The sequence below is a fragment of the Bubalus kerabau genome, chromosome 5, assembly GCF_029407905.1.
Source record: "Bubalus kerabau isolate K-KA32 ecotype Philippines breed swamp buffalo chromosome 5, PCC_UOA_SB_1v2, whole genome shotgun sequence".
NCBI lineage: Eukaryota > Metazoa > Chordata > Mammalia > Artiodactyla > Bovidae > Bubalus > Bubalus kerabau.
Window position 1 is genome coordinate 114,677,286 of NC_073628.1, and position 21,840 is coordinate 114,699,125.

Here is a 21,840-nt window from a genome sequence, read left to right on the forward strand (position 1 = left end):
ACCTTTTGTTGAATAGCCTACTCTTTCCATACTGATTTGAAAAGTGCTCTGTATCATCAGCTAAATGTCTGTGTGTTTTTTTCTGGATTCTTTTTCTGTTCCACAATTCTATTGTTCTATTCCTATGTCAATATCAAAGTGTTTTAATGATTATAGATTTTAATATGTTTCTCCTACTGAGGTAGCAAACTCTCTCTAATTAGGTAGTTCTTCCTTTTCAAATGTATTTGTCTTTTCACTCATACATTTACTTTTCCAAATGAACTGTAGAAGCAAATCATCCCCCACTGCCAGGCAAAAACAAAAAAAAAATGTTTGTTGACATTTCATCTGGGATTATGATGAGTATATACATTATTTGGTGGAGAATCATCTTTCATACCCATTTCTAAGTTTTAGTTGTTTTATTGCTATTGCTAAGTCACTTCAGTCGTGTCCGACTCTGTGCAACTCCATAGATGGCAGCCCACCAGGCTTCCCCATCCCTGGGATTCTCCAGGCAAGAACACCAGAGTGGGCTGCCATTTCCTTCTCCAATGCATGAAAGTGAAAAGTGAAAGTGAAGTTGCTCAGTCGTGTCCGACTCTCAGTGACCCTATGGACTGCAGCCTTCCAGGCTCCTCCATCCATGGGATTTTCCAGGCAAAAGTACTGGAGTGGGGTGCCATTATATAAAAGGCAAGTTTTATATATTGTTTTGGGACTTATTTTTTTTCACTTAAATATTATATGATTAATATCTTTCCATGTTGTTGCTGTGTTCTTTATATTTTTGACTCCTGTATGACTTTTACATTATTGAGTATGCCAAACGAATTTAGATTTTAGATTGGGTTTGGTACTAGGGTTCCATCTTTTCATTGAAGTGTATTTGGTTTGTTAACTAAACTTTGCTATCAGTATCAGTGCTACTATGAACATTCTTGAACGTATCTTATTCATTTGCAGCAGTTTCTTTTTGCTGTATTCCTAGGAGTGGAATTTTTGGGTCTTAGGGTGACTAAAAATGCCAAACTATTTTCCACCAATAATGTGTATGAGAGATTCACATTATCCCTAATACTTGATATTGTCAGAATTTTAAATTTTAGTCTTGTAATGAAGAGTAAATGTTTGGTTTGCAAAACATGATTGCCAGTGATACTGAATAGTTTTTGCATATGTTAATGCTTTGGTGAAATTATTTTTCTCTCTTGTTCATTTTTCTATTGAGTTGTTAGGATTTTTCTATTAATATGAAGAAATTCTCCACTGATCTCCCATAGCCTATTGGGCACCTACCAACCTGAGGAGTTCATCATTCAGTGTCCTATCTTTTTGCCTTTTCATGCTGTTCATGGAGTTCTCAAGGCAAGAATATTGAAGTTGTTGCCATTCCCTTCTCCAGTGGACCACATTTTGTCAGAACTCTCCACTATGACCCGTCCATCTTGGGTGGCCCTACAGGGCATGGCTCATAGTTTCATTGTGTTAGACAAGGCTGTGGTCCATGTGATCAGTTTGGTTAGTTTTCTGTGATTGTGGTTTTCATTCTATTTGCCCTCTGATGGATAAGGATAAAAGCAAAACCAATACAATATGGTAAAGTAATTAGCCTCCAATTAAAATAAATAAATTTATATTGAAAAAAAAAAAAGGTTTATGGAAGCTTCCTGATGGGAGAGACTGGCTGAAGGGGAAACTGGGTATTGTTCTGATGGGCAGGCCCATTCTCAGTAAATGTTTAATCCAATTTTCTGTTGATAGGCGGGGCTGTGTTCCCTCCTTGTTGTTTGACCTGAGGCCAAACTATGGTGGAGGTAATGAAAATAATGGTGACTTCTTTCAAAAGTTCCCATGCACTGCAGCACTCAGTGCCCCCGACCCTGCAGCAGGCCATTGTAGACCCACGCCTCCCCCAGAGGCTCCTGGACACTCACAGGCAAGTCTGGGTCAGTCTCTTGTGTGGTCACTGCTCCTTTCTTCTGGGTCCTGGTGTGCACAAGGTTCTGTTTGTGCCCTCCAAGTGTCTGGTTTCCTCAGTCCGTCAAGGCTGTATGTTGTCACCCTGCTTATTTAACTTATATGCAGTGTACATCATGCAAAATGCCAGGCTGGATGAAGCACAAGCTGGAATCAAGATTGCTGGGAGAAATACCAATAACCTCAGATATGCAGATGACACCACCCTTATGGCAGAAAGTGAAGAAGAACTAAAGAGCCTCTTGATGAAAGTGAAAGAGGAGAGTGAAAAGGTTGGCTTAAAACTCAACATTCAGAAAATAAGATCATGGCATCTGGTCCCATCAATCATGGCAAATAGATGGGGAAACAATGGAAACGGTGAGAGACTTTATTTTCTTGGGCTTCAAAATCACTGCAGATGGTGACTGCAGCTATGAAATGAAAAGAACCTTGCTCCTTGGTAGAAAAGCTATGACCAACCTAGCATATTAAAAAGCAGAGACATTACTTTACCAACAAAGATCCATCTGGTCAGAGCTATGGTTCTTCCAGTAGTCATGTACAGATGTGAGAGTTGGACTATAAAGAAAACTGAGCACCGAAGAATTGATGCTTTTGAACTGTGGTGTTGGAGAAGACTCTTGAGAATCCCTTGGACTGCAAGAGCATCAAACCAGTCAGTATTAAAGGAAATCAGTCCTGAATATTCATTGGAAGGACTGATGCTGAAGCTGAAACTCCAATACTTTGGCTACCTGATGTGAAGAACTGACTCCTTAGAAAAGACCCTGATGATGAAAAAGATTGAAGGTGGGAGGAGAAGGGGATGACAGAGGATGAGATGGTTGGATGGCGTCACCGACTTGATGGACATGAGTTTGAGTAAACTGTGGGAGTTGGTGATGGACAGGGAAGCCTGGCATACTGCAGTCCATGGGGTCGCAAAGAGTCAGACATGACTCAGCGACTGAACTGAACTGAACTGATGAAGAAGTTCTTTTTATGTTCTTGATAGTAACCCTTAACAGTTGTGTGTATTGTGAATATATTCTCAAATTGTAACCTGTCCTTTCACTTTCTTTTTTTAAGATCGTTGAATGGACAAAAGTTCTTAATTTTGTGTAGACAAACTTATCAGTGTTTTAAAGTTAATATTTTGTGTTTACAAAATTATTTCCTACCCCAGGGCCTCAAGATAATTTTTCTTAGGAGTTTTAAATTTTTGTTCTTGACTTTTAAGCTCTTACTCAAAGAGGAGTTGATTTTTATGTTATATGTTTATGCTTTTTTCATATTGATAACTTTTACTTGCCATATTTATTGAATAGTCTTTCTTTTCCCTTGTGGATCTAACAGCACTCCTGTCTATCATATATAAAGTTTCATATTTTTTCTGCAAATGTCTTAAAATTTTTATTAATCTTATCCCTAGTCTATAAGGTTTTTTTAATGGAATCTTTTCTCCCTTTATTTTTCTAATTGACAATTGCTGATACATAAAGAATTATATATTTTTATTTTCAGCATATATATATTAAATACTGTATATTTATCTTTATCCTGATCATATTAATGAATCCTTGTATTTTTTTTCAATTAATTGTCTTGTCTCTTGTTGCCATCCTCACTAAAGAATACTATGTCTTATCTTCTGCATATATTTATCACTTGTTTCTTTCTTTCTGATATTTATATCCCTTATTGCTTGTCTTAACCACATTGTCTAAAACCTCTTACCAATAACATAAATTGACTCTGGTGAGCCTGCTGCTACTGCTGCTCACTCAGTCCTGTCCGACTCTTTAGCGACCCCATGGACTGCAGCCTACCAGGCTCCTCTGTCCATGGGATTTTCCAGGCACGAGTACTGGAGTGCGGTGCCATTGCGTTCTCCCTGGTGAGCCTACATCCTGTTAAACAAGTGCTGATTATAGATATCTTTATGTTAATCCCAACCTTAAAAACACGTTTTTAATGTTTTATGTTTGTATATAACAGAACCACTGATTTCTATATGCTGCTGCTGCTAAGTCACTTCAGTCTGACTCTGTGCGACCCCATAGACGGCAGCCCACCAGGTCCCCTGTCCCTGGGATTCTCCAGGCAAGAACACTGGAGTGGGTTGCCATTTCCTTCTCCGATGCATGAAAGTGAAAAGTGAAAGTGAAGTTGCTCAGTTGTGTCTGATTCTTAGCGACCCGATGGACTGTAGCCTACCAGGCTCCTCCATCCATGGGATTTTCCAGGCAAGAGTACCGGAATGGGGGTGCCATTGCGTTCTCCGATTTCTTTTTTTTTTTTTTTAATTTTATTTTATATATCTTTTTTTTAATTAAAGTTTTAGTCTATTCCAAATATTCTAAGATTACTTTCAGAAGGGGTATTGGTTATTATCTGTTGCCTCTCAGCATCTTTTGTTTTGATTATTTGGTTATTATCTTTTATCTATCATCAGTTCAGTTCAGTTGCTCAGTCGTGTCCAACTCTTTGCGGCCTCATGAATTGCAGCACACCAGGCCTACCTGTCCATCACCAACTCCTGGAGCTCACTCAAACTCATGTCCATCGAGTCGGTGATGCCATCCAGCCATCCCATCCTCTGTTGTCCCCTTTTCCTCCTGCCCCCAATCCCTCCCAGCATCAGAGTCTTTTCCAATGAGTCAACTCTTCGCATGAGGTGGCCAAAGTACTGGAGTTTCAGCTTTAGCATCATTCCTTCCAAAGAAATCCCAGGGCCGATCTCCTTCAGAATGGACTGGTTGGATCTCCTTGCAGTCCAAGGGACTCTCAGGAGTCTTCTCCAACACCACAGTTCAAATAATAACATATTATTAAAGTATTTATTTCTCCCACATCACAGATATAAAGCCAGGAGGACTAAATCCAGTAGGTCGTTGGTAATATAAATATTGTCCTTTCTAGTACTCTCAAAACCCCTTAGACTATTTAAGTATTTGTTACTGAGCATACTGACCTCATACTTATATTTTTAGTCTGCTTATCTAATTTTATTTAATAAAACATCACTAATGAATTTCCTAAGAGATTTAAAGTTTTGTTATTTTTAAATTATCTACAGAAAAACCTGAGAATCTCTCTTCACAGTGACTAATAAATATATCACTGCTGAAACATGAGGATACATTTTGAGGAAAAAAAGACAGTGACTTATTACCATAGATTCCACACCATAGCCAAGTGATGTTATCTTTCTCTGAACTATGAATGATTCTGTTATAAATGGCTATAGAACTTGGACAAACCTTTGACTGTATTACTGTTGTTGAATTAAGTTCTTTCTATGGCAGCCACAAACCTCATGATCTTTTCAGCATAAGTGATTTTAATAAAACAGAGAAAATCAGAAAAGAGAGATTTGTGTTTGTAACTTTGTAATGTTTTTCTTAAAGATAGCCTGCAAATTGTACAAACTTTCAGCCCCTCTACCTGCCCTAAGTCTGCCACTGGGTAGAATCCAAGAGTGGGGGGGAGGGGTTGTTTTCTCCAGAGTTGCGTTATTCCTTGCCTAGTTTGCTGGCAATCTTTGACATTCCTTGGCTTGTAGAAGCATTACCTGGTCTCTGCCTTCATCTTCATATGGTGTTATCTCTGTTCGCACGCTTCTGTGTCCTAATTTCTCAAATTTATAAGGATATCAACAATATTGGATTAAGCTGCACTGTAATGATCTCATATTAACCAGATACATCAGCAGCAGCTGTATTCCAAATATGGTGCTGTCCTAAGATACTGGCAGTTAAGCCTTCATGAATTTTTGGGAGACACAATTCAAACCATGGGCTTTGTCCTCCCCTCCCGCTACCTGCCTTTCTGCAGCAGGTCTCCTGCCTCAGCTCTCTCAGTTCAGTTCAGTTCAATCGCTGTGTTATGTCAGACTCTTTGCAAACCCATGGACTGCAGCATACCAGGCTTCCCTTGTCCATCACCAACTCCCAGAGCTTGCTCAAACTCATGTCCATCGAGTCGATGTTGCCATCCAACCATCTCATCCTCTGTCGTCCCCTTCTCCTCCCACCTTCAATCATTTCCAGCATCAGGGTCTTTTCCAAGGAGTCAGTTCTCCACATCAGGTAGCCAAAGTACTGGAGCTTCAGCTTTAGCATTAGTCCTTCCAGTGAATATTCAGGACTGATTTCCTTTATTACTGACTGGTTTGATGTCCTTGTAGTCCAAGAGGCTCTCAAGTCTCTAACACCACAGTTCAAAAGCATCAATTCTTAGGTGCTCAGCTTTCATTATGGTCCAACTCTCACATCCATACATGATTACTGGAAAAACCATTGCTTCAACTAGATGGACCATTGTTGGCAAAATAATGTCTCTGCTTTTTAATATGCTGTCTAGGTTGGTCATAGCTTTTCTTCCAAGGAGCAAGGGTCTTTTTATGGCTGCAGTCACCATCTGCAGTGAATTTGGAGCCCAAGAAAATAAAGTTTCTCACTGTTTCCATTGTTCCTCTGTCTATTTGCCATGGAGTGATGGGACTGGATGCTGTGATCTTTGTTTTTTGAATATTGAGTTTTAAGCCAGCTTTTTCACTCTCCTCTTTCACTTTCATCAACAGGCTTTTATTGCCTCTTTGCTTTCTGCAATAAGGGTGGTGTCATCTGCATATCTGAGGTTATTGTTATTTCTCCTGGCAATCTTGATTCCAACTTGTGCTTCATCCAGCCTGGCATTTCACATGATGTACTCTGCATATAAGCTAAATAAACAGGGTGACAATATACAGCCTTGATGTATTCCTTTCCCAATTTGGAATCAGTCCATTGTTCCATGTCTGGTTCTAACTACTTCTTGACCTGCCTACAGATTTCTCAGAAGGCAGGTCAGGTGGTCTGGTATTCCCATCTCTTGAAGAATTTTCCACAGTTTATTGTGATCACACAATCAAAGGCTTTGGCGTAGTCAATAAAGCAGAAGAGAAGGCGATGGCACCCCACTCCAGTATTCTTGCCTGGAAAATCCCATGGATGGAGTGAGGAGCCTGGTAGGCTACAGTCCATGGGGTGGCTAAAAGTCGGACACGACTGAGCGACTTCACTTTCACTTTTCACTTTCATGCATTGGAGAAGGAAATGGCAACCCACTCCAGTGTTCTTGCCTGGAGAATCCCAGGGACGGGGGAGCCTGGTGGGCTGCTGTCTGTGGGGTTGCACAGAGTCGGACACTACTGAAGCGACTTAGCAGCAGCAGCAGCAGATATTTTTCTGGAACTCTCTTGCTTTCTCTGTGATCCAACCCATGTTGGCAATTTGATCTCTGGTTCCTCTGCTTTTTCTAAACTCAGCTGTCTAACCTGGGATGAATGACTGCTCAGACACACCTAGTCTTTATAAGTGATTCTTTTGGTGCTTATTTGTTAGTGAAGGGAGGGGTGATAGATAAGCAGGGAAAGTACTCCTTTCTAGACCAGCACTGACATTTTGAAAAATAATCTTGAATCCTTTTTGCCCTACCTAATCCACTCCACTGTTCTTGGCTGGAAAATCCCATGGACAGAGGAGGCTGGCAGGCTGCAGTTCATGGGGTTGCAAAAAGTTGGACAGGCTGAGCAACTGAGCATAAAGATTGAGATCATCAGGTAGCAGAGAGGCTGTCTCCTAATAACCCTGAGGAGGCATCTGGCTCCAGTTGTATTGCAGTTTCTTTGAAATATAGAGATACTCAATCCACTTTGACTTTATTTTAAATGTGTGTGTCAGGGGTTGCAATAGGAATATCTTACTCAATGTTCGTTTTCCAAGAGAGGGAGGGGAAGCACCATGACAGTCTGTGTACAAACTTAAATAGAAGAGTAGATTATTCAGGCAATTATAACCTAAAATGCCTTCAAATAATAATGTACTATCCTCTTACCTTTCTTTGGGTTGTACTTTTTTTTTTTTTAATGTATTCTTCATTAGGGATCAGCTTAGTTTAAATGAGAAAGACATTAAAGATACTTAGTCTCCTTAAAGGAGAAGGCAATGGCACCCCACTCCAGTACTGTTGCCTGGAAAATCCCATGGACGGAGGAGCCTGGTAGGCTGCAGTCCATGGGGTCACTAAGAGTGGGACATGACTGAGCGACTTCACTTTCACTTTCCACTTTCATGCATTGGAGAAGGAAATGGCAACCCACTCCAGTGTTCTTGCCTGGAGAATCCCAGGGACGGGGGAGCCTGGTGGGCTGCCGTCTATGGGGTCACACAGAGTCGGACACGACTGAAGAGACTTAGCAGTCTCCTTAAATCTGGGTAATAAAGGTGGACCATCAGAGAAGTACATAGACCATGAGCTTCTTAGGAACAATTTTGTTTTGTTTTCTGATTCATCTTTAGATGCCACAATTTTATGTGTTCCATTTTTGTATGAATGACCTCCCAGGTAGATAATAGTAAAGAAGTTCTGCCTTTTAAACTTAAGATCAAATGGAGCAATTTTTGCATATCTCTTGAACTGTTTTGTTCCAGTTCATTCTTTTACTAAAGCCCAATTTGCAGCATATTCAAATATTAACCAAAGGAAAATAAAGAGTTGATTGCAGTGTTTGTTTTCTGGGCATGTCTTTGTATGGCATTTTAACAATCCAAGTGAAAATAAATCTATTGAAATTTTTTGATAGTTATTGTTTTTAGTACCAAAAAAGATGTGAAACCACTTGATTTTTTTTGAGTTGTAATAATATATACACTCAATTATCATAATCATTATGTATCCATAATCATTAGTACCCATTAATTTTTATTAAGTACCACATGTCCAAAGTAAGGTTTTCTTTTAAGTCCACCAAATATTTTTCTTTTTCTCCAAGCATGTTAGATTCCCTAACTTGAAAAAATTACTTAATATGATGGATAAAAATTGACATGGTTTCCGTTGTAAAAGTAGCAGTAGCAAATCTGTCAAGCACAGCATCAAACAGCCTCATTAAAATACCTGTAGGGTCAAATACCCATGTCACATATTCTGATCAGGCCTGGAAAAATATTTTCATTTATTCATTCATTTAACAAATATTGAGTACTTACCCTGTGCCAAGTGTGCCAATGCACTAACTTTCCCTTTGTTAAAAGATACATGTGAAAAACAAACAGGTTATCAGAAAGGTAGAAAGCAATAAAACAAATGTCTATACTCTATGAATCCAAGTTGATCTTTTCATTCCTTCACTTTAGAAACTATGGGATCTGGCTTCCCGATTTTGTTGGGATCTTTGGATTACTACACAATTTGTTTACCCTTCTTGTGCTATCTCAGATCATTGAACAATATAAACAATTTTGCTTCCCACTTAATAACTGTTCACCTTTCAAACCTTTCCCAAAATATCTAAAAATTTTATAGAAAAAAACTCTAATATGGAATGTAGTTAGGAGGGTCAACTCTCGAAAAGGAATATCTAACTCCTGGCACCTCCCACCTCCAACCCCTTACTGACTGTGTGACTTTGTCAGTTCTCTCAATCTTTGTGGTGGTGGTTGTTGTTCAGTCACTAAGTCGTATCTGACTCTTCGTGACCCCATGGACTGCAGCACACCAGGCTTCCCCCATCCTTCACTATCTTCTGGAGTTTGCTCAAATCCATGTCCATTGCATCAGTGATGCTGTCCAACCATCTCATCCTCTGATGCCCCCTTCTCCTTTTGCCTTCAATCTTTCCCAGCATTAGTCAAAGTGTAGTGAAAGTCGCAAAGTCTCAAAGGCTACCCCATGGACTGTATCCCACCAGGCTCCTCTGTCCATGGAGTTCTCCAGGCAAGAATACTGGAGTGAGTTGCCATTTCCTTCTCTAGGGGATCTTCCCAACCCAGTGATCAAACCTGCATCCCAGCATCACTCTTTTCCAATGATTTGGCTTTTTGCATCAGGTGGCTGAAGTATTGGAGCTTCAGCATCAGTCTTTCCAATGAATTTCAGGGTTGATTTCCTTTAGGATTGACTGGTTTGATCTTCTTGCTTGCTCTCAACCTTAGTTAGTTTTCTCTAAACCTTAGTTTGTTTTCTCTAAACCTTAGTTTCCGCAGGTATAAAATGGGGGAAATAGTACTACCACACAGGGTTGTTATGAGGAATAAATGAGATTAAAACTCTATTGACTGAAAAAAAAAAATACACAGTACGAGAATTGTGAGTTAAGTTTTATTTAGGGGCCAAATGAGGACTATAGGATGTCAGTTAGCTCTGAGTAGAGTAACTGTGCTGAAGAGGTTGTGTGTGGTGGGGGGAGAAGGGGCAAAGTAAGTATATATGTTAAGAATTCTAGTATTTTTTTAGATATGAAAAAATTGGGGCTCACAAAATCATCTCCTAAAAATAATTATCTGAAGGCCTGTTCCACACGTTTTTCCCCCAGCACAGAGTGCCTCATTCCTGATCTCCACCCTGAACTCCTTTCAGGGTGTGTTGAAGGTCAGCAGCTTGAAGTGACTAGTGATTTAAGTCTTGTAGAAGCAGATGGCAAATGCCAGTTTTCAGTTAGCATATGCAAAGCACTTCATGTACTACCTTCAGTACCTTTTAAACACACAATATATTTGATCTTTTATTGTTCATGATACAAATGTTCAAACTGTTGCTGGTTCTAGAGATGTTACAGAAGATATATTCACTTTACTTGCATAGCATCGATAATCTTAGATGTGTAGGCTTATCCCATCCGTCTACCCACTCACTCAATAAATATTGAGGGTTTATTTGCTTGATACTGTGTTAGGTACTAAATAATAGACTCCAGGAATTGCTTTGAGTAAAATTAATTGTAAAGTTTAACTTTTTATTTTAAAGAAAATTAATTTAAGAATAATTATATGTTAGCTGCTTTCTGGATCTTTTTGAGAAAGAACTTTCTGTTCATTAACTAGTTGTCACTTTATTTACATTTTTTCCTTAAAATAATAGCTTTAGTGTTTAAGGAATCTAATTATCTTAATTCTATATAGTCATCAACTTCCTCAAGCAAAATCTGCCGTTAGTCTTTGACACATTACTTTTAAGCTTCTGTTTGATAATAGTGTTACTACCTTTATTTAAAAAACTGCTTTACATTTTAACACCAGTTTTCACTGGAGGATATTACCTGTTTTAAATAATCATACAATAGGAATGCCTCTTACAGTGTTAACATCCATATTTCTCTGTGGCTTCACATTTCAAAAGTGCTGCTTCCTAAATCCAAATGAATAAAAATTCAGCTTAGCTTCATTATTTCTTTGGCTTTAATTATAACATAATGTTTCTGACAAGTGAAAACAATGCTTGAATGCATTCATTGATATATAGCTTATAATATGTAAGTGATTTGAGGAACACATATACATATATATGTGTATATGTGGTACTATTTAAATGTATTGAACTGAAGATTTTGTAAAATTCAGCTCTATTCCTCTTATAGTAAAACATCTCATCAAATAAAAGGAAACGTTATGGTTTGACATTCACTTTAGAGGCAAAAGGTTGTACATATCCAAAAGAATATCACGATGGAAATGCAGTCACTTTACTTATCCTTTAGTTACCTTTTTTGAAAACTAGTTGTTTCTACTTCTAGTCCTTTATCACAACAGTGTATTGAATGTTAGTAAGTTCAGTAGTAATCCTTTAAAAATACAACAGACATTATTTTATATGATGTAGACTTTCTTTGAATTAATTATATTTGCAGTCAGTACTTATGATTTCTCAGTCACCATTGCTTAAAGTCAGTTTATTTCTCAAAGACTTTGTATGATACCAAAATATAATATAGTAGATTTTGCACATAGAGGCAAATTTAATTTTATCCTTAAAATATCAACCAATATCAGTTTTAAATTTTCTGATTTTGATAGCTGTTCTGGATTATATAAGAGAATGTCCTTTGTTTTAGAAAATATACCCTGAAGCCACTGGCAGTAAAGGGCATAATGCCTCCAGGTACCCAAATAGTTTAGAAAAATGTCTATATAAAATAACAGTATACGCAGAAAGAATGATTAAGCAAAGGTAACAAAATGTAAACAGTTGGTGAATCTAGATAAAAGGTATATAAGGGTAGGTGTACTCCACTTGCACCTTTTATGTAAGTTTTAAACTATATCAAAATGTAAAACTACCCCCCCCCAAAAAAAAGACTGCCAACTTTGCCAACTTTAATTATCAATTTATAAAAAGATCTATTTTCATATATTACTTGCCTTTGCTCATTATCTTTTCCTGTGTATAAGAACAGTAGAGTAGGGGAAAAGAGACTGAATCAGTAGTTTTTGTTTCTTCAAAAAGGATGGAAATCCTAGAAGAATTAGGAGGAAAACATGGTACCTGTAAAATTAGAAAATAACTCTCTTCTGCTGTACAATTTTAGAATTTCTGGTGTGGAAAGAGCAGATTATATGATACATCTTATTTGGATATCTTTTAAAATATTTTTGTATTTATTTTTGGCTGTACTGGCTCTTTTTTGTTGAATGTGCTCTAGTTGTGAAGAGCAGAGGCTACACTCTAGTTACGGGCTTAGTTGTTCTGAGGCATGAGGGATCTTCTCAGAACAGGGACTGAACCTGTGTCCCCTGCACTGGCAGGAGGATTCTTAACCACTGGACCACCAGGCAAGTCCTGGGTATCCTTTTAAGGTGTAAAGGTTCCCAGACATGAACTTGCAGGAGAATGTTCATGACAGCATTATTTATAATTTTTAAAAATGGAAAGAACCCAAATGGCTGTCAGCGGAATACTATCCAGCCATTAAAAACAATTAAGTAGTGACCCATGCTGCAGCATGAGCACAAGTAAATGAAAATCGGGCACAAAAGCCACATTATGAATTCATTTATATGAAATGTCCACAATAGGAAAGTTCGTAAAAATGAAACATAGATTAGTAGTTGCCTTAGGGGCCGAGAGGTTAGAAAGAATGGAAGTGAAAGTTGCTCAGTTGTGTCTGACTCTTTGTGACCCCGTGGACTGTCCATTGAATTCTCCAGGCCAGAATACTGGAGTGGATAGCCTTTCCCATCTCCAGGGGATCTTCCCAACCTAGGGATCAAATCCAGGTCTCCCACATTGCAGGTGGATTCTTTACCAGGTAAGCCACAAGGGAAGCCCAAGAATACTGGAGTGGGTAGCCTATCCCTTTTCCCGGGGATCTTCCCAACCCAGGGATCACACCTAGTTCTCCCACATTGCCAGCGGATTCTTTACCAGCTGAGCTATCAGGAAAGCCCAGAAAGAATGGAGAATAACTGCTAATGGACACAAGATTTCTTTTTCAGATGAGGAAATGTTCTGGAATTAAGTTGTAGTGATGGTTATACAACTTTGTGAAGATATTTAAAACCACTTTTAAAAGATGAATTTTATGGTGTGTGACTTTTATTTCAATAAAGCTCTTATGTAAACGAAAGTAAGGCCTAATGAACTACTCCTGCCTCAAAGTCTTCATCTGAATAAGAGCAAGAGCCAAAGACCCTATAACTTTATATGATCTGGCTTCCTATTATTTCACAGACCTTGTCTTCTTTTATGAAGATGAGGGTCATTCCAATCTACCTGCACTGGTCTCTTGACTATTGTTACTTCTAGGCCTTTTTATTAGTTTTTCCCTCTTCCTGGAAACCTAGCAACCTTTACTCAAAATTCAGTCTCTCAGAGGTGCCCTCCTTGGCTACCTCTAAAATTTAGACCTCTCAAATATTACCTATTGCTGTTCTTTGCTTTATTATTCTCCTTAGCTCTATTCACCATCTAACACAATATATATTTTACTTTTTAATCTTATGTATTGTTTATCTCTTCCTCCCAGAACATAAACTCCATGAGGGCAGAGATTTTGCCCCTTTCATTCCACTACTGAATCCTAGGGCTTAGAACAGTGCTTGGTACTTACTCATCACTAATGTTGTCAAGTAGGTGCATCTGAAAGTGTAAGAATAGGCAGCTATAAGGAAAATCAGGAATGTTAAGTAATTGAAGAGAGCTACATGTTTTATACTCTTTGTTTGAATAAAAATTGTTTCCTATAGGACTTTGAGACTAAGGAAATGAAATAACTTGTGTTCAGTGTCTTGAAAATAAAATAAAAAGACAGTCATGCAGTTCTTAAAATGAAAATAAAACTTTTTTGACCAAGGCAAATAATTCTTTTATTTATTTTTCAATCATAGGGGCCTGGCAGACAACTATACATGTATTAGTTACTTTAAAAATATTGACTGAATTGACAGTGTAGACCTAAATCATGAGTCAGTAAACAATACCTCACAGCTTGTTTTTTCCTTTTTTTTTTTGTAAATAAAGTTGTATTGGAATACAGCCATGCCCTTTCATCAACATTGTCTGTGACTGCTTTTGTGCTCTAATAGGCTTCCCAGGTGGCACTAATGGTAAAGAACCCGCCTGCCAATGCAGGTAGACGTAAGAGACACAGGTTTGATCCCTGCATCAGGAAGATCCCCTGGAGAAGGGCATGGCAACCCACTCCAGTATTGTTGCCTGGAGAATCCCATGGACAGAGAAATTTGGCAGGCTGCAGTCCGTAGGGTTGCACAGAGTCAGACACGATTGAAGAGACTTATCACACACTTATGCACAGTAGAGTTCAGATAGCTCTGAAGGAGACTGTATAGCCCACAAAGCCTAAAATGTTTACCGTCTGGCCCTCGATGGGAGAAGTTAGCTAACTCCTGCCTAAATTAGTCCTTGTAGGATATAGATTAGTGTAGTAGGGAACCTTGGCCAAATATTGAGAAGTTTACATTTCATTTCTCTGACTACCTTTGTTACCTTGAACAAGTTTTATGATCTTTGGTTTTCTCATCTGTGAAATGAAGATAATACGCATCTTACATTGTCATTTAAGAATTTTAAATGAGGTATTATATGTAAAACACTTAGTAAAGTGTCTAGAAAATACTTCAGTAAGTTATAGCCCGGTGAGCAGCACATGCATGCGCATATGTGCGTGCGTGTGCACACACACACACAAACACACACACGAAAACATAAATGCCCTCAAGTAGAAATTCTTTCAGTCACGTTTTCCAGATACTTTCAGTATCTGGAAATTCCTTATTAGGAAAATAAGGAATAAAGTTAACAAATGCTGATTAATGTTGATTAAAGTCCTTAGTACACTTCAGGCACACAATAAACCACCAAAATCTACAGGATTTGGTCATTTGTTGAAAAGACTGTAGTCAGGCATTATTTCTTAACTGTGAGCCCAACTTTCAGTATTTCAAAGTCTTTGGCTCATATTTTAGGAAAATGTACAGTCCACTATAGAAATGGTTATACTCTCAGGTAAATTTCATTGCGTTATCTGTAAGGAAAATTTTACATCAGGAGGACTAATTCAAATTAAGTTTCTATTGTAAGCAAAGAAAAACAGTGTGATACTCTATATATTATGAGAAAATTTCAACCTAGAACTTTTTCTTAGGTGCCTCATATGCTAATTTTGTTTACAGAAGGTGAGTTTATAGTATTGGATTATTTTGATGATGCCTTTCTGTCTGTACAGCCTTTTCTTAATACATAAAAGACCTTTTCCTTAACTAGATTCTGTTTTGGCTGTTAATTTGGAGACTAGTGGTATGGAACCTTACATCAGGAACATATGGGATCCTTTTGTATTAATCTATCTTTAGTATATAGGCTCACAGTCTTTCAGTAATATATCATACAATGAACATTTACTAATCATTCACTATATATAGGCATTAAAATTTTTTAATTAGTAGAGCACACTTTTGCCTTCGAAAGGTATAGCGGAGGAAATAGCTATCTAAACAAAATATTTCGGAAAAGTACTAGGAGTAATAACAGTGCCTGTGTGGATGAGAAAGCTGTTAACTCTGCATTAAAGTGCCAAGGAAGACCTGGAGAGGTGATATTTGAGCTGAGCCTCAGTGGATTAGTTCAATGTCAAGTACGTATGGTTGAATGATACCTCACAGGAAGTATGAAATTCAACAAAAATTTTTGAGCACCTACTGTGTGCCAGATAATGATCGTGTTAGAGATACACCAAAGAACAAAGGAGGTAGACTTTTTTCCCTACTTTTGTTAGATTACTCTAAGTCAAACGTGAAGAGGCGTTGGAGAGATGTAAACAGTGCAGAATGGCTGAGCCAAGGAGAGTCTGAGGGCCACTACCAAGAAAAAAAAAAATAAGAGCCATATCTCACCAGAGAGTTTGAACTTGGTGCTCTAGACCAATGATTTCAACCGGGGAGCTCCAGAAATACTGGTGTGTTATTAAGTTAGTACAAAGGAATTATCAATCCATGCTTAGATGCTAAGCAAGCAAGACATTTCAATAAAAAAGTCTTTTATATGTATTTATTACTATTTTTCAATTTTATGTAGTTATTTTGAGTAACAAAATACAGATTTATTTAAACATTATGAATTCATATTACCCTCCCTCCCCCTTTTTTATGTTTTCTATTTTCTTAATCAATTGATGCCACTGCTAGAACAGCTTTTAAGTCACTGTCTGTCAAAATGGCTAATTTTAAAAAGAGATCCTGAAATATCCAGCCTGAGATCTCCTGCCAAAGTGGAAGCTGTTGAAACTTTCAGAGCAGCCAACCAAAACTTCAGTAAATATTAAGTGAACCCTTCAGTGCCAGGCACTGCTCTAGCTGCCAGGGTTACAAAGCTGTGTCCTCAGGGAACTTACAAAGTGAATAAGAGTCCAGATGAAGAATAATGAAGTAAACGTGGGAAAGAGGGTATGGATTCAGAGTATATTGAGATAGTAATCCGTAAGCAGCAAGAATGCTCTCTGAAGGCAGATTGCTAGAATAGAAAGAAAGAGTGGATTGTGGGGAACAGAGCTAATGTTTTGCTAATGCAGGGGAAAGCTCTGAGTGATTTTTTTTTTTTCACAGTAACAAACCCAATCAATCTCCAGAGAACAGGGATATTAGTGATTTATGGGTCTCTCAAAATACATCTTCTGCTTGATTTTTCTCTGCCTATTAATAAGGTATAAGCCTGTGAGATAATCCTAAATCAAACCATGTAGCTTTGTAATGTAAATCACATAAAAAAAATCCATTTGGCTCTGACTCCTTTGCAATGACATTGTAAGTGTGACGGGAGTTGAAGGACAGTAGTTTGCTCCGTTCATGGATCTCTGAATCTTTAGCCCAACAAGCTCACTTCTCTTACTTCTTTCAGGCTTCAGCCTTCTTTCCTTTACACACACACACACACGCACACACACACACACACACACGCACGCACACACACACACCCTTTTCTTTCTGGCTAAGAAAGACAAAGCTATTGACTACAAGCCCAGAGTTGCCCCCAAGTTCCGACCACCGGCTCAAATTCTTATGAAGTGGACTTGTAATATCCTTAATGTTGCTGTTGGCAGTCAGTTACAGATTCCATTATTGTCGATCAATGCAGTCGCCATGCGAGGTGGGGGGAGGGATGGAGGAGGAGCAGAAGAAAGGAGGGATGAGAGCTTCCTATTCACAGATTTATCAACCTGCCTTTGCTTGCAGGAAATCTTCGTCAAGGGGGCTGGGATGCTGTTGAAACAGCTAAAGCAGGAAAGGGTTAGGGGCTGCAGTTCTCTAGGCAGACTGAAAGGGAATTTGAAAACCTTTCTTCTCAGAACAAAACAAAATGCTGAATTTGTTCCTTTGCTTTTGTTTTTGTTTGATGATATGATTTACTTAACTGATTAGCTATTGTGCTGTCCGGTTATCTAAGCTGTCTCAGTGTAGGAACCTGTTTCTTTTTCTTTGAGTATCTTTGTTCTTTATTTTCCTTTTGCTCTCTCCTGACATTGAACACAAATTATTATTCCGTTTTATGCTGGCTTTTCTTTCAGGCTAAAGCTTAACACCAAGAGACTGAAGGACAGACCTTTCCTCCCTTCTCTTCTATCACCCTCTTTTAACCCTCTCTATGTTCTTCCCCCTCCCCCCGTTGTATTAGGTTGGTGTCACAGAGACAGAATTCAGAGTAGAGGGAGGATCACAATTTCTCTCTCATTATTACTGCCTAGCCAGCAATTTAGGTGTTAGACCCCCAAGAATTTAGTCTGTGTATATTTCTTTTCCCGCTCCATCATTCAGTATTTGTGCTCTGTATGGAAAAGTTTTCTGGCTGGAGAATGAGTCTCCTTTCCCCCGGTGATGTGGCCGAGTGGTTGGATAGTAGCACGGAAGAGGAGAAGAGCCTTCTGTCATTTCTGGGTACGGTAGGGCTCTGCTTGTTCTTTTAACCCTTTGTTGTCTGAACTTCTCTTACTTTGGGGAGCATGACGCCCCCCCACCCCCAAATTGTCTAAAATCCACTTTTGTATTTTTAAAAGGGGGAAGAGGAATTAACAGAATTTGTTTAAGTTGTTTGCTTTTCAAGTTTTGTTTATGTCTGTAGAAATAGTGCCACCAACATTGGCTATGAGAAATAAGAGACAGTTTGCTTGGCTTTAACAAAGAGTGCCAGCTCCATGCAAGGCTTACCATGTCATCTGGTCAGCTGTTTGTGGTATTTAGAGAACTTCTACCTGCCAAAATATATTGTTGTTTTACTATGCCTTTCAATACAGAGAGATGAGGCTTGCTTGTGAGTGTGGGAGTAGGCTTTGTGTGCAAGAAAAGCCAACATATGAATCAAGAAGTAGCTTTTATGCAAGGTTTGAAATATTTGTAATGTTCATATATAAGATTTCTACTGAGTATGTAAAAGAGAACACAAGGACCAACTATTACTTTAACTTTCCATTTACGGGTGCTTTCTAATAAATTTCTAAGTAAAGCAATTATTGGTTATGGTATTATTGATATAATACATTCCTAGGAAAGTTAGGCTATAAATCCATTGCACTTAGATATCTTAAATTAATAGAGTTTGATATTTATAAAAATTATACTTGTGAATACTTTGCTAGATTAATAATTACCTTCAAATTTATCTTTTTTTATAAATTTGATTAATTTCATATGTTTCCCTAAATACTAGTATACCTTTATTATAAAGGGGCACAATTGATGGTGTTCTAATTTATTCCTCATGAGTATTCTCTGTGACCTGTGAAAAGTCTTCTGCCATTCCAAAAGATATCTCTATCTTATTTTACTTTCTTTTGTTATATTTAGCATACGTTTCTACTTTATTAACTCAATTAGGTTTTCAACTTTAAAATTCCACAAATGATTTCTTTTTTTATGCAATTTAGATGTATAAAATCATCTTAATCTTTTTTTTTAATTCTACAAAGACTCGGTACATATATTTAGATATTAATCCTATTCTTAATTTGTTTATCATCGCCTCACTTATCTTGGGCATTTGGGTCACTTTAAGAAATGCATGTATCTCTTAACTCCTCATTTCTCTGAAGCCTCTCTAAATCTACTTGCTTCACAATCCCTTCCCCCACACCCATAGAGAAATAGCAGTGAAGAAAAGCAAATATCAATATTCCTGAGTAAAACCAACCACCACTGCATGGTGGGCAGGGAAAGCAGTCATCACTAAAGATCTTTCCTTTGCTCTTGCATGATATTTTTATGAACTCTGATTATCAATCCTCTAGATTATCTTTTTTTATGGCCATTTCCCTACTATGCCTAAAAAGGATTTGACCAAATAAATAGAGATGGTAAACAAAAAGTACTATAGTTTGTGCCCCCTTCCCACCCCACTCCCATTCTTCTTTAACCACAGATAGTGATAATAAAGACAAAGGATATTAGGACATGTTTAGAAGAAAAGTACAAATTCCTACAAATTATCCACCTATTGGAAGGAAACCTCCTAGGCATATATAATAGGTAAAACACAAATAAATCAGAGTCGCGATTCTGCTCAAGGGCTGTAGCAAGAAGTTAGTGAGTGAGTGAGTAGATAGCTAGGTATCCCGTATCTACTGTGGCAGGGCTGAGCCCTGGGTGATAGCCAGTCTTAGTTTAGGGACTGAAGCTCAGTCCTGACCATGGATAGCAAACACCTCCATCTGTGGATAAATAGGCATTCATTAAAGTGGGAGCAAACTCTCTTTGATATAGCTTGGAATAACTTACGAGTCATTTGCTAATGTAGTTACCATTAATGAAAATGTGCTTCTCCCAGTGAAGATGCCAAGAGAAAGCAATCTGCTTTATGGTGAATCTAGGATAAGTGGAACTGAAAGGGACATTGAATCAGATAACCAATGCAACTGTCTTTCTTTACCTAAGGAATTTTATGGCAGATTTCCCTCTAGGAGAGAAAGATGAAAGAAAAGCACTCAGTGCTGGTCAGGGTTCATCCACTACTTCATCTCTGCACAATAGCTACCCAACTGATGTTCAGGCCTTCCTGTTAATTTAGTGCACTGCTTGTTTGATGAAACTTATGAAACCGTGCCCTCTTCATTAGCCTATTTAAAAATTCCATGGCTCCCTCATCACCTGTCAGATAAAACTCCTTACTTTAGAAATTATTCTGGCCCTTCCACCTCACATCCCAGTATTCCTTTTGGCATTGCTAAGCCAGAGATAGGGAGGACCGTTCATTCTACCAAATTGATTAATTTTCTCTATCTGGGACAAACCTTGCCCTTTCTAATCTTTGCATGTGCTGTTTCTTCTATTAATATCATCTGTGTTCCTTCATCCAAACTGAACTTTCCAAACCCTACCCCTGTTTCAAATCTTGCTCATAAACAAGATACTGTGTTAGGTACTGTGGCTGGATACAAAGAAATAGAAGATAGAACTGCTGAGAAGCATAGAGTTTGGTTGGGGAGAAAACATGAACTATGTACAATTAAGTGAGAAAGAATTAATAATTCAAGACAACAATGGAAAAAATAAAATAAAGCAGTACCTGATTGTAAGATGATTTATCCAGGAAAAAATTGCTTTGAGCCTTTGAAGAATAGAGACATCATTTTTGGCTAGTGATACTGAAGATCAACTTATAGAGATAGGTTTTAATCTGAATCTTCAAAGATAGAATGTATTTTTATGGAAATGGTGGAGTTTGCTATATGAAGGGAGTGTCATGAGGAATATTAAATTATATTCATGTCTAAAGAGTAAACTGATTTGAAAGGAATGGAAAGTTCATTTGAAGAAGTGTTGAGAAATAATACTTGAAGGATATTTGGTGGCTCACTGTTTAGGATCTTTCATCACAGGCTAATTAGTGACAGTGTTAATCCTGAAAGCAATTGAGAAGAATTAAGATTCTTGAACAAGAAAAAGATATGGTCAAGATCGTTTTTTTAGGAAGACATATCTGAAAGTGTCACATTGGGGGAATAACCGTGAAGCAGTTAAACCTCTTTGAAAGCTATGACAGTAGTCCAGATATGAAATAAGTGCTTCTATTTTAACATTTAACTCTCCATATTATAATTATGTGTTTCCTTATTTATTATTAATCTAGTCTGTGAATGCCTTCACATCAGGGGCTCAATTCTCTGTCTTTTCAGTACCCAGGTACACTTCAGGTACCCATGAATATTTGCACAGTTCAGATGAATAATTGAGATGAATAGACAGATTACAAAGGATCGATCAGAATTTATGACTGATCTGAGGAATGGGAAACAAAATGAATCAAAGACTGTTTTTGAAGCTGGAAGGATGGTAATACTACTAAGAACAGAGAAGTTGGAAAAGGGAGTTAGTTTTTAAGGAGAGAGGGTGATTTCTATTTAGATATATTGAGTTTGAGGGGACTGGTATACATCTGGATAGAAATATAGTTCTGATGATTGGAAATGAAGTCACAGGTAGAGAGTGGTGTTTGGGAGCCACCAGAGAAAAGAAAGACTGTTGAAGCAATTGTAGGTGATGTACTATTGAGAGACTGTCGAGAAAAAGTAGAGAGCAGGAACTGAATCTTGAAGAACGCCAAAGATGGGGGTAATAGGGTGGGTAGAAAAAGAGG

At 38.0% G+C, this 21,840-nt stretch overlaps 1 protein-coding gene across 6 annotated transcripts in view; it reads left to right on the plus strand.

Moving 5' to 3' along the window:
• Positions 1-21,840, plus strand: part of RASAL2 (RAS protein activator like 2) — a 402,889-nt gene that overhangs the window by 263,213 nt on the left and 117,836 nt on the right. The window lies entirely within an intron of this gene.